General features: G+C 43.8%; 1 protein-coding gene across 3 annotated transcripts in view; it reads right to left on the minus strand.

Moving 5' to 3' along the window:
- Positions 1-13,905, minus strand: part of LOC131461274 (uncharacterized) — a 141,445-nt gene extending 127,540 nt beyond the window's left edge. For all 3 annotated transcript variants that reach the window (XM_058632416.1, XM_058632405.1, XM_058632425.1), the window contains exon 1: positions 13,618-13,905. The gene's annotated coding sequence lies outside the window, so the exon portion shown is untranslated. The remainder of the gene's footprint in view (positions 1-13,617) is intronic.
- Between the last annotated feature and the right edge of the window lie 375 nt (positions 13,906-14,280).

Below are 14,280 nucleotides of genomic sequence, written 5' to 3' on the forward strand. Positions count from 1 at the left end.
GTGGTGGTCGCTTGCCAAGAGCTCGAGCCTTCATTCTATTTGCAAGACAAGATTAGAATACACTTTGTTTGCCGCAATAATTCCTCATCCTCTTGTGTTGGACTGACTGGACGCTCACAAGCAGCAGGTACAGAGTGGTATTACATGATGGGACTGGACACTTCTAGCCGGTTCTCTGCAACACAACACACTATTTTCTACTTTATAATAGGGTTTCTCAAAGGGGGGGCAAACCTAGTGGGTCACAGGACTGGACAATACCATTTATACATTTACACTTTGATATTGCATTCAACAGCTCAGCCAGGGTTTTAACCACAAGACGCTGCCTCCATTAAATCTCCTGCCAGCTCTACCCTTTACCAAAGATCTGGTCCACGTCCTCACAGAAAACATGGACCAGAGACAAATCCACTGAAAGCACAGAGAGCGAGCGTGAATAGAGAACAGAGAGCAGTGAATCAGAGACACTAAATATATATTTCTAAAGCACAAAAATAAGCGGCTGAAAGTTTTCACCGAAATACACACGAGAAATTAGACTTTACTGTGACTAGTGAGAGTTTTAATTTAAGCAAATCATTTAATAACAACCTAAAAACTGAAACTGGAAATACACTTATCAAGCAGGCATGCTAATTTATTTGTTCAACTGTCTTTGTTAAGCAGGACAGAAAAAAACTTAATTTACAGTCCAGTGCCCACACATGTTGAAACTGAACATTTTGCATACTCTGTGTAAAATACCTATATAGAATAGGTGTCTATATTTCATCAACAGGACAAATGTCAAGATAATACATATCTGGCCCGAGCATGTTAAGTAAACCTGAGAGGGGTTTTAGCTGTTACAAATTAATGAAAGAGTGAGATCCTGACAGCTCAGTTGCAGAGCTTTTTTTGATCCATGTTATGAACGCAACTATATACTTAGCTGTCAGTGTACAAACAGGGTGTGCTTGTTCTCACCAAACTGATTCTCCAATCTGCTGGAAGTGCTGCTTGCCACAAAATCCTAAAGATGTGGTATGTGTTTGATAAAAGTCAGGAGTCTGAGGCCGAGAACATGACAACACTGACTCTGTGTGAAGCGTCAGAGAAACTTGCTCTAAGTGACAACACCTGTGTGGGTGCACAATGTAAGGGGAGGGCCTCGAGTGCAGAGGTGAAGCAATGCAATCTTGAGTTTTTGAATTACATACAGTTTAATATTTATTATGCAGCCGCCTGTAAACCAAAAACAAGAGTTAATTTTTACAAACTCTAATGAGGGCATTGTAATTCCAGCCCTGCCTCTGATGTACGTGTCAATAATGCATTGCATTAGCAACCAGCCTGAGATTTTCTTGCCTTTTATCTAGTGTATGCTCAGACACACTCCAGCAAACTTATGACCGTGGGCTGGAATAAGTTGGCATGACAAATGAATCGCTGCTGATTTTGTACTTTGATTAAATACTTTGTTATTTCATAATGGGATTTGTTATGCATACAGTACCTTAACAGTGTTGTTGTTGTTGTCCGTGATGCATTTTGCACAGAACATCGTGTTTTAAGGCTCTACACAAAGCCTAATTAGAACAATAATAATTAATGTCATGGAAAAAATAATTAATCATAAATCCATTTATAGAGGTTGGGGGGTTTTTTTTACGTGAATTTTTTTTTTTGAATTTTCAACTCCTCTTTCATGTACACTTTCCACTTTTCAAAGCAACATTACTCAGGCTTTCATTAATAATGTTGAAGTATGCATACAAATAGCTGGAATTATTATACAGATGCAATATGATGGGGGGGGTTTTCAAGGCATTTCTAGGCCAAGACTTAAAAAAAGAAAACTGCTTACCAAGAATCCAGCAGGACTCCCCAGGGAGCAGCTCGTATGTTTGGAGCAGCCCTGCACATTCAGAAGGCGTGAGCAAAAAAAAATTAAAAATAGTCCACTTAAAGCGAGACAAGTGACAGGGCCGTAGAAAACAAAACAACCTTTCTCCCTAAAATCATGTTCAATGTAACTGCATCCCAACGCATGCTCTGTCAAGCTCAAAACATGACTCCGGCATTGTAGCGCTGCAAAGTCCCTGCCGTGTAGGCCAAGCCAAAACAAATGTAATGTCAATGCAATAATGAACGAGCTTTGTGTTTGAGTGCGACCATGATAATTAGTCTCAAGACGGTATGTTAGTAGAAAGAAGGCTCATAAAATATAGAGGCCATTTGGCGTGTGCTCAAGAACAAATCTGTATTCTGAGAGCATGGGTTGTTACACTAATGTTCTGCACAGTTTAAATCTGGCAGAGGCATACTTAGAAAACTTAAGTTTGGAGAAAAGATGCTGACGGTTCCAGGGAGCAGGCAAGAAACTTAACTGAGTCAGCACACGTACATAAATGCACAGCCTCCCTCAGACACACATGGCATACATGCCTAGATGCTCCATGTCCTACTCACTTTGAAAATCACTTCTTCTTTTTTTTTACTCAATTTTCCCTCTCCTCTGGAGACCGTGCTCATCACCATTCAAGGATCCCAAGCAAATTGGGGTCAGCGCTGAACGGTACAGCGAGTCAAGGTCAGAGAGATGATGATAATGATGTTTATGAAGTCTAAATCCACAAAATAAGATTTCCTCTGTGTCCCTTCTGCCTACCTGCCAAACAAGACTGTGTTGTGGGCAAAAAAAACCTGAGAATCCCAAAGAGAAGTTTGCTTGAGGATGCAAAGAAATCCCCGGCAGCTGGGTCCCAAGAAAACCCTGCAGCATAAATACAAGGCAGAGCAAAGATCTTTGCTGCTCACTGGGTGGTCCAGAAGCTCCTGGTGAGCTCTTTGGTTGAAAATGCTAGCTTTTTGCTCAGATTGTTACGTGGTGTGTTTCCACAGTTTCAGTTCAAACAACCGCATCCCCTGCCATGACACCCCCCTCCAAGAAATGGCACTGTGGCCATCTCCTGAGGAACTAGCAAAAAAATAGGGTAAAATACTTTGAACTTCTTTGAACGTCAAGGCTGTTTTTACCTCTTGCATAATTTATGCTACACAAATAAAAACTTTTTTTTTATTAACGCTTAAAAAAAACAGCAGCACCGTTTAGGCATGGATTTGCCCGTCCCAGTTGAAGTGTACGTTAATAGCAATCAAACAAACAAGACATTTTGTAAGCACACACAGCTGGGTTGCCACAAACACACAGTACTGTGTACTGTGGCTGAGCTGTAGATCAATGTAGATAATGTAGATATAGAGGGGAAACGATGCACACACACATCACCAGGGAATTAGATCAAAATGCTTTGGAAAAGCAGCCGTGTGCATCACAGCATGTCTGGAGCTGACCATGCCCACACACACACTACATACATTCACACACTCAAGAACAACCTCAACTCCAAAGTGCTGCTACACACCCAATTACAATTAATTTCTTTTCAGTGTGCTCCTCGCGGGCCAGGGTATCGATGATTCATTTTCTATTTTATCAAAGAAACAGGAGTGCTATTAAAAAGAGATCAGTCAGCCACCAGGCACGAGGAGGCTGCTTCTAATTGGCCATTCATCAAAAAGCCTCCTCAAGTAGATCACAGTGCTGGAATATCACACATGACAACTGAATTGCACTGCAGTAATTACACTACTGATGAACCTCATGCACTGCAGTGTGCCCCCTGTGATGACAGGGAGGGTGGGCGACGCGGTGATGAACGTACACCTTGACACCGACACCAGGACAGACTGACATACCCTATTCCCATTTGACCAGTAGAAATGTGTTTAATCTGCATTCATTCCTCGGGTCAAATTACTGTGCTGTACTTCACTAGATAGCTGTGGGCGACCGGACTTGCTTGAGTTGAGCTGAAACTCTTATTTAACGATGTCACAAATCAAAAAAGGGGTGAAAAAAATACCACAGCTCAGACAAACTACTGGTGGCGATGGTGTTAACCACCTTTTAGCATGTTCACGCACAAAAATCACAGCGACACCGCCTAATTGTAGTGTGATAAGCTGTGTTTCCATCACACTGATGTTGTAGCGGTACCATGACAACGAACAACGACATCGAACGGGACACAACGGACCACAAAGGAGGTCATCCAACAGCTCATATTTTTCTGCTTGGTTTGTGGCTGTTTGTCCCAACTAGACGTCAAGCTTTGTATGAGAATAGACTGCGGGTGTTTTTCTGTCGCCCAATCGAGGGAATGGTACAGGAAAATGTGGTTGGAAACAGTTATTTTGTTACTAGGGATGCACCGATTCCGATTTCCGGTTATTCATGGAGTTTGACCTGCCGATACCGACTTTAGCCGATTCTGTATAGAAATACAACCAAACTTTCAGTCATGTAATGTCTGTTAAAAGAAATGGAACAGGTTAGCAGATAAATTCTTCAAGACTTACAGTCAGAGTCTAGATGTGGTGCTACTGCAATACTGAGTAGTGCCACAAGGTGGTGTCGCCAGCACGAGTTGGTGCTGGTTGTACTGTCTACGTCTTACTGCTCATGTACGATTAGTGAACGTAGTGCTGCGGAGACCTGGCTTTGTATGCTTCATGCGAATACTGTAGAATAAAGCTGCCGTGTGGAAATCCCCACTTCCGTCTGTCGACTCTGCCTCTGCTAACTGCTAACCCGTTAGCCTCTCCTCCTGCACCAGCTCACTCTACAACCAGGATAAAATCGGCAAATCCGTCCCCGTTCATGGCCGATCACCTGAAAATCAGCCAATTCCAATCAATCGGTGCATCCCTATTTGTTACTATTCCTAATGGAAATGCAAAGAAAAACGTACCTACTAATCATTCTACACGGTGGAAACACAGCTAAAGGTGCCCAAGAGATTCAAAACAGGCGCATGTAACAGGGTATACAGAGCATCAAACCAAACAAAAAAAATCCAGCTATTAATTATCGTAATTTGACACTGTGATGAGCATGAACAAACCTTTAACTTTGCCTCTGGAGTTTAAAAACTCTCTTGGAGGTGCTGCTAATTCATCTGCCTAATATTACAAGTCAACCTTCAAAAAGACGCTTCAAACCATTTCACCTCACAGCACGTCCGGTGTGTTTTCACAGACGCAGAGTGCTGGTTTTAAAAGATATTGTAGTCATTGTTTCCCAGTTGTCTTTGTTCAGCTTAGCAGCAGGACACACACACACACACACACAGATGAAGGATTCTGAGCTCGAGCTCTCTCCTCTCACCACGTGCGGGGATTCTCCCTTTCATCCATTTCCTGACGCACTCTAACTAGACAGTTTTCGGTCATGTCCCACAATTCTGCTCGCTCTCGAGCTTCCCTCACACACACAAACGTGCACAGACAAGAACAGCTGCACATTTCACTCATTGCCCCCCCCCCATCCATGCTGTTGGATCAGCTGGGGCCGGGTTCATCCCTAAGCTGTTGCCCAGAGGCCAAGAAACAGAGAGCATACCGCTGTTTCTGTCGTCACTGAGTGACTAAAAGGGTTAACATGGGCATAAGAATGTGCCACATATAAGCCAGTTTGCATATGCATGCACACACATTGGCTGCATTTATCATCTGTGCTTCCTTTAGGCAGAGGACTGACGAGGAAGGAATCTTCAAAGTAGCGGTGAGAAACCCAGATGGTGTTTGATGTGTGGATAATGATTTAGGTAAGGCTAGGCAACACTTTCTCCACATCCAAGCTCAATAAAAGCCTGGCACTGTTAGGTAGACTTCAGCATAAAAAACAGAAAATGAGAGCTTTACATGGCAAAGGAAATGCAGCTCTGAAGTCTTGCCTGTTCCTAAAACCGGTCCGTCTGTGCAGCTCCATCTCATACATCAAGCAGCGAGAGCCATATTAGAGGAGGACGCCTCGCGGGAATCAAACTTGTGCGGCGCAGAATCTAGTGCACGTCACAGGAGCTATTGGCTCAGCGCAGCAGTTATCTGTGTGCCTTGACGTCCCCGAGGAGCAGAGGGCAGACACACTGTCTATGCAGAGCGTGCTGAACCCCCGTCACTGTCCTATAGGACCCTCTATTTAGCAAAGGAGTAAGCCAATTATCTTCATGAAGTAGACACATTTACAACAGGATTTGTTCAATTCCTACAGGAGCCCCATGTCAGGGGTGGCAGCTTATGCTGTAGGTTTCTTTCTGACATGGTCCCAGACATTCTCTCTCTCTCGCTTTCTCACTCACACACACACACACACACAGTCTGGTTTCCATAACTTGTAACCATCATGGAACAGTTCAGTTTGAAACAGTACAGAACGGTAAAGCCCGTGGTCAGGCTTGTGCTCCCGATGTCAGTGAGATACATACGTACTGTAGCGTGACCTTGATTTGCATGAGAACGCACTGCGGGCGTTGAAGAGACACTGGTCGCAAGGGAGTGGTGCTTTTCTGTCGCCCAATCAGCTGACTGTCGTAGGTCTAGCTCCACCTGTACCGCACCATACCATCACTCTGGTACCCCGAGGGAAGGGTAACCCTAACCTTTACCTTAAACTACCCCTAAACTCATCTTATCCATATAACAATGTCTTAGATGGGGACTCATAATATGACTGTGTAACAGATTTAGGTCCCCATGAGTAATACCTGGAACACACACGCATACATACACGCACATCTGCTGTAAATGTGATACATGCAGCCATGCAGATGCACATTACCACCAGCACAGTCCCACCTCAGGCACACACAGTGCTTTCCACAGGATTAGTGACAGCCTTGATAACTACGAGCCAAAACACAGAAATGATAAACAACACTTTAAAGAAAAAACAAAGAAAAAAAATGAGCCCCCGTCTGCGCAAAACACATATTCACGAGCTGTGGTCCTGAAAAAGTGTTCATGTCCTGAGTATGACAAATTTTATTCAGAAAACACTGGTTGCAGTCATTTTGGCACATTTGGATACAAAACTCAAAAGTGCCATTCACTCTGTTGAACCATAATAAAAAATGTTCCCCCTATTCGACATTCACATGATTACTAATATCAACGTGTTACAAATGATTATCACTCACAACTTACACACTGTGCGAGCATGACAGCACACAAGCATCCAGCCTCGCTGGCCCTTTCCTCATCCTATATAAGAGGTAATGTAACAATCGAGCAGTTGCTCATCCGTCTCCTACGATGGAGCAGTGCAGAGAAGCCACTTTACAGTAAGCTGTCAGTGTGACAGTAAATGTAGAGTATACGCTATGTTCCACAGAGTCACTATGGGATTTTTTTGCTTTACAATGTACTGTTGAATTTTAATTTTCACTAAATGGTGCGAGTCCTATTCTGCATTACAGCGTTTCATTTTCATTTCATTCCAAAGCTGCAAATTAAGACACAAAAGTCTGATCTATTCTTCACCAAAGCCTCTTTCACACAGAAATTAGTGGATATACGCAGGATTTTTAAATTCGGGTGAAGCTACTAAAAGGCAATTAACACTATTTGCATTGCAAGTAGCTGTTCTGCCTTTGTGCCTCACCCGTGCATGAACTGTGATGTCATGGACATACTGGGGAAGAAAAAGAAAATGTTGAGCTCTCGAACCAGTAACACCATCACCACCAACGTTAAAATGCAGTGGTACAGTTTATTTTTATTTATTCCCAATACGATCATTTGCTCTCTCGTCATCCTCCTCTTCCTCACATAGACTTCACACACTGTTAAAGTGAAATTAGATTAATATTATTAATTTGATGAAATTAATAATAGCCCACATCTTACATTCCCACTGACTCTGATAAAAACTCGGTAATATTTGACCAATTCAATACAATTCAATTCAAAAAACTTTATTGATCCCCAAGGGGAAATTCAACTGATTCAAACACATTTAAACAGTGGTATTGTAAACTCCACTCCTCCCACCACCACGCAAAAAGCACATCACCATACTTCATAGATTACATATTTAATTCACATTTTTTTTAATACTGGATTTGAACACTATAAGATAGATGGCATTTTGAAACCAGCAGCCTCCTCAGTTTTTAGGGTTGCAAATTTTGCACATTTTCCTTAAATGCTAACCCGGGGGAATCACGACACATTTGCTTTCTACCAGACAACAGGATTTTCATGGAGATGAGAAGTGTTGTTGCTTGTTCGGTCACAGAGCTGTATGTTGTACTGTCTTCTGCCTGAGTGGCAGCTGTAGAGGCGTTATGCCGTGGTACAGGTGCAGCTCAGAGGCTGCTCCATTTTGCTTTGCATTTGTATAAAACCTAGTTACAGAGCGCACAAGGTCAGGAGAAATGACATGCCGATGGGATTTAAAAGACATTGATTTAAAAATTAAAGGGTGAAAAATTTGCGAGAATTAGTAACATCTAATGAGAGACTGCAGAGTGCAACAAACAGAGGACTCCTCCACTCACTCCTACCTTTCTCAAGTGCTTCAGGGAACTAAAGTGGCCTTCACGTACCAGAAAGGATGTGAATCATTCTCTCACAACTCTCTTTGGGTGGGCATAAGTTTGGTGTAGTGGTTCGCGACCCGGGTTTGCAACCAGGTCAGAAAAGGAACTTTCTGCATGGACTTTGCTTGTTACAGTCAAAAAACATGCAGATTTGGAGGTCTGGCTAATAGGAAACTCCAAATTGACCGCAGGTGAGAGTGGATAGTTGTTTATCTCTATGTGTCCCTGTGATGGACCAGTGCCCTGTCCAGGGTGCACCCTGCCTTTAGCCCTATGTCAGCTGGGATTGGCACCAGTGACCCTCGCGACCCTCATGTGGAGGATAAAGCACGAGAAGGTGAGTGAAGTCCATTTTGGCTGCTGTAGAAACATGTCTAGATGGCAGCCTCTGTAAAACAGCCCCCTATTTTCTCAGCGGTCATTCCTGTTAATAAACCCTCCTCAATGTTACTCACAGGGCCTTCATACATTTTTAATTTGTGGACGTCTGAAATACTTCAATAAAGTGACTTCCGGTTAGACATTAACATACATTTAACAGAGAGTCTCGCCTTTGCCTTTACTGCTGTTCCATTTATACTTTAATACGATGCAAACATTGAAATGCACCGTATCACTACCCAGCTCTCACTTCCTGGCTCAAGCTCAACTTTCCATCAGAAATAACGAGAAAAATTATTCATTTTATCCCACCATACCACTGCAGCCACACACACACACACACACACACACACAACCAATACTCATATAAGGTTTCTTGCTCCTGTCAGTGTCTGACTCTCTTGCCCTCTCTCCCCCTCATTTCTACACAGTAGGGTATAAATGTAAATACACACACACCCACACACACACACACACACACACATACATTCAGTTCCTACCACCTCCTGTCTCTCTGTATAACAATGTCTCCAGTGAAGCGAACTGCAGTCCTTTTTTTCGACTAGCGTCTCTCTTCATCGCTCCCATCACCACCGAGCTGGGACTCGCCTCCAACCGTCCGACATACTGCTCAGAAATTCAGTCCACTCCGGCGGCAACGCGGACCTCCTGCTGGCAGCAGATAAAGGATGCACCTCCACACTTTCAACCCTTATCAAAGGGAGAAAATTGAGGAAATTCAGAATAACATGCCCGTGTCACCGCGCTTGCACAATTTTAAGATTGTTTCGCAGACATCAAATGTGTATGACTTTGTGGCTGGCTTCTCTTGATTATGAGGCCGTATGTATGCATCCCCACCTGCCTGCATTACCACATGTGCGAGAGTCAACAGTGATGATGGTCTGAGAACAATCAGACCGTGACAGACTCTGCAGCACCATCCCACAGGCAACCAGAGGGGAAAAACACTGCACTGCTAGACATAGCTATTTCCTCTAAATGACCGCTCCCCTCCCTCTCTTACTCCCTTCCTCCCATCACCACCAGGGAGAGAATGACTCCTTGTCTCGGAACAGAACTGCTCAGACTCGGGGTCAACATGCCCTGCTCTGACCTCCTTTTGGGGGAGGCTGGGGCCACAGCACTGTGCTGGAGGACGGCGGGGTAAGGCGTAAAGGATGTTAGAGCTAAATCACACAGTTTTCCAAGAGGCGGCTTGCTGGGAAAGCTTTAGTGAGTTCCTCATCTTCAAAAGTTGGCAACAGTAAATGTGTCTTCACCTCTTTTGATGAACAGTCACCATCAAAGGGCACTGAGAGTAAGGCATAAAACATCATCCCTCTCAACTATCTGGAGTTTAAAGGGAGCATCACCTTGATTATGTAATAGGAGGAGATATAGCCGAGGTTCACTTTGGCACAAGTCTGCAGAGTCACATGTTTTTCACTCCCCCTTCAAACGACTGACACCAGTGGAAAAAATACTCTGCTGAAGGTTCTGTACAGCTCAATCCATTTTCCCTGTGCCTGGAAAGCAAGACGAGGGGAGCTCAAGTCAGATCTGAGGCAATGTTAGATCCTGGAAGCTTCTTGTTTCCTTTGAAACAATTGAAAAAGGGAATTCTACCATCACACTATCTCTGTGCACGAGGGCCCAAGGGAATGTTCATGTCTCGATCACTAAGCACTTATTTCCTTGTTCTCCACAAGGATCCCTGGGAGGCCATGTTGTCCGATACATTTCACTGAATTGTCAGCTAATGAATGGTGCACGTCCGTTGACTGCCACACACTGTTGGATGAGAGAAGCCCCATGGGTGTTCGTCTCAGGGATTCACCCATTCTCATTAGGAGGGAATCAAAAGAAAAATAGAGACTCACTGATCATTTACCATGATCCCTCTGTGTGTGTGCGTTTCCCATGGGGGGAGTTGAATGTGAAGCCTACCAGAGAGGGATGATCGGCATTTTCACAGGCATTGCTAACATTTTCAGGGTCAACTAGAGCTGGAAGAGTCTTGGATTTAACAGTAATCCATCGTCCTCACAAAACATTTGGAGGTAAAATGGGCCGAAGAGGCAACAAAAGGACTGGTGGGTGATGATTTTTATCCAAGGCCAGAACTCATATCTTTCTTTTTCTTCTCTCGTTTGTGCTTCATATCTTTTATTTCCAAGTCTGCCAGTGTTGTTTCATCCCCCCTTCCCGCTCAGTATCGCTGGATAGATGGTGGGATACTGTCCCATCTGTCCCACAGCCCTTCCTCTGCTGTCATCCATAACACACAGTGATGTCCACTAATGTCCCTCTCTTGTCACAACAACAGAGTCTCGTTTTCCAGCTTCTATTCATCAGGCAGTTTTATCGCTCACATAAGTCAGTGACTCAGTGCGGCCTGTTTCCACACCCCATTTCTCCTCCTCTGTATTTTCTCACCCTCCTTTCGTTTAATTTACTCCTCCTTCTTTAAGGCCACATCCTCACTACTGCATTTTCATTTGGAAACATCCAGACGAGCAGTAATCTGCACACCTCAAAACACATATCACGTGATCAGGCACAGCGGACATGTGCGTGCCTGTGTAAACAGGAACTTACTTCTCTTCTCTGCAGTGGTTTGCTTTTTTCAGAAAGTACTACTAACGAGAATCCAAAACTTCTGCTATCAGATCAACAGTGAGGTGTGGGCTGACCTTTTGGTTAATAGCTGTTAGTCGAGTTGTGGCTGATAAGAACCAATCAGGAAGTAAACGCAGGGTAATTGTTTTCAAAGATCTAATTTTCTGCCTGTCCAGACTGAAATGCATCCCCAGAGGTTTTTATTTTTTTTCAAATGAAAATGGAGCAAGCAGTGCTATCAAATGTGCCAAAACGCCAAGGTAGTGTGGATGAGCAGAATTTATACATTCTTAAATGAAAATGTAGTTGAGTGGATGTGGCCTTACTCTCCTCTCCTACCTTGATGTCGTCAACTACCTCCCTCCCTCCCTCATTTCCATCTCAGCTCCCCTTCTTTAATTCTCCCTATCCCTCCTCTATCCCCATGAGGACAAAATGCAAGAATGATGCGCTGTAAACAATTACTAACTGAATGCTGAGCTCTGTGTGTGTGTGTGTGTATCCAACATCATATTTTCTCCCTTGCAAAAAAAAAAAGAGCCTCTGTGCAGCTGGTCCAGAGAAAATGACAGAAAACTGCTTGTGCAATCAAAGACACTGATATGCACAGGGAACGAGACGCAGAGACAAACATGCACAAAAAAATACACATTGTCAAAGACTAATAGAGTCATGGCGTATACACACAAACACACAGAGCTGATTGTACCCCGGGTGCAAGTCATGTATAATACATGATATCTCCACATATATACACATGTCTCACACTGATCAGAGCCATTAGAGCTTAAGGCCCATCATGTGCCGTGTGTCTGTGAGTATGTGAGAGCATTACTATTTATCCATATGCTCAACAAGGCTCTATGGATATATATATATATATATATAGTATATAAACATATATATAAGACCAGATTTACCACTTGAGAATTGGCCAGTGCAGCTGCAGAGATGACTGTATCAAAAGCTCAGTGTGTGCTCTCTACAACATCACGAAATTATATATAGATGTGGCAGACCCACTTTTCTTGCTCTTACAGAAATATAGTACACAGCAGGCTGCCACAATCGATAGGACCTGAGAAAGCAGGTCATAAATCTAAGCAAATGTATTTCCCAGCAGAGCAATGGCTGCTTATGAGGTCTCACACAAACACCAAACATTATTACGTCTGTGCGCAGCGTTTTGTTTGGTTTTGTTTTTTTTTAAACTAAGCTGTTTGTGCACGGGCACAAAGCGCATCACCCACACTTCTGGATATAAAGCCAAATACTTATTATCACCGACTTATGGGGTCGCGTTATAAATGGACGCAATTAAGCCGGATTTCTGAAGCGACTCGCAGCCGATCAACCTCATTAGAGACGCGCTGAACCGCGGAGAAACTGCGCAGACGGACGCGTTGAGGTACAGTATTTGCCCCGAGGTGTCGTTGCACGGTATGTGACAGTCTGTCCGTCGCTGCCCGGCCCGCTCTCCGGTAACAGCCGCATGCGCTCGCACACAGACAGCAGAGCGCACAGCACACGATCCGCTCGCATGCGTAAAATGATTACAGTGATCCAATTTGCACCAAAAGTGACAGCCCCCTCTGTCAAACCTCGTAAACACTATGAAACACGGACTACAAATCTGCTGGAGCTGATACATGGATCAATTGAGGGAATCGATCAATCTATAACAACAATTACCAGAGCGGATAAATTCTCCCCACGCACCACACACGAGCGTGTGTCCGCGCACAACTTCCCTACTCTCTGTGACCAAAGGATTCCAATTACGACAATGAGATAATAATGGAAACTGGCGCCACAGAAAGCGCAGATGATTTTAATGAAGATGTCAGAGAGACTTTTACAAGAACGGTGAAACCAGTGAAACCCATCCGGGAGCTGTCAAATACGCACAGATTCGTAAATAACCACAGGCGTCTTTTTACCCCCAAACAATTAAAGCAAGGCACAAATTGACATTGACATATTTGAGGTACCACGTGCCGTGTTTTCTCTTCAAAACCGGGAAGATGTAACGCATTAATGAAGGAGCAGACTGGATGAGAGACAGAGAGACACGAAATATGAAGCGAGGGGGAAACTGTGTCTGCTCCCCACTCATTTCTCACTCAGTCAGAGAGAAAAATCACGCACGTTCACAGTGACGGAAAACAAATCATGGTGAATTTACCTGTGATTGTCGGCTCTCCGTGTGTTTGTCTCAAGTTTCTTCGTGCGTCGCGTCGCTCGCGCTGACCGTCAGCAGGTCACACAACTGAGTGGAAGAAGGACAAACGCTGCTGCTGCTGCTGCTGCTGTCGTCGTCTGTGTGTGTGTGTGTGTGTGCGTGTGTGTGTCTGTCTCTCTCTCTCGCTCTCTTCAGTGAGACCGTGACTCCTGAAAATCTCAGTGTGTCCACTTCCTCTCCTCTTCCTCATTTCCACGGGCTTGTCTCTTCATCATCTTCCCTTCATCACTCCGTCACCACTCTGCACACAGGAAGTGATTATAGTTGATATTATGTCCATCATCACTCATAATCACCACCATCATCATCATCATCACCATCGTCATCATCACCATCGTCATCATTAGGGTATTCAAACGTCAAAACTGAATTCAATAACCACGTGTTTTTCCACATTTTATATTATTCAGAGTGTAGATGATGATGATAGACATTGTGACTGCAGTGTCTGTGTTACAGACAGATTTTTCCAAAGCACTTTCTCAGTTACTCAGTTTATAAAAGCGTGAATTCAAGGTTGAGTATAATCCACCTTATATATTTTATTTATATGGCACGTTTAAAACAAATAACAGTTGGCCAAAAGTGCTGAACAAGACAACATAT

The sequence above is a fragment of the Solea solea genome, chromosome 1 (assembly GCF_958295425.1).
Source record: "Solea solea chromosome 1, fSolSol10.1, whole genome shotgun sequence".
In the NCBI taxonomy this organism is placed as follows: Eukaryota; Metazoa; Chordata; class Actinopteri; order Pleuronectiformes; family Soleidae; genus Solea; species Solea solea.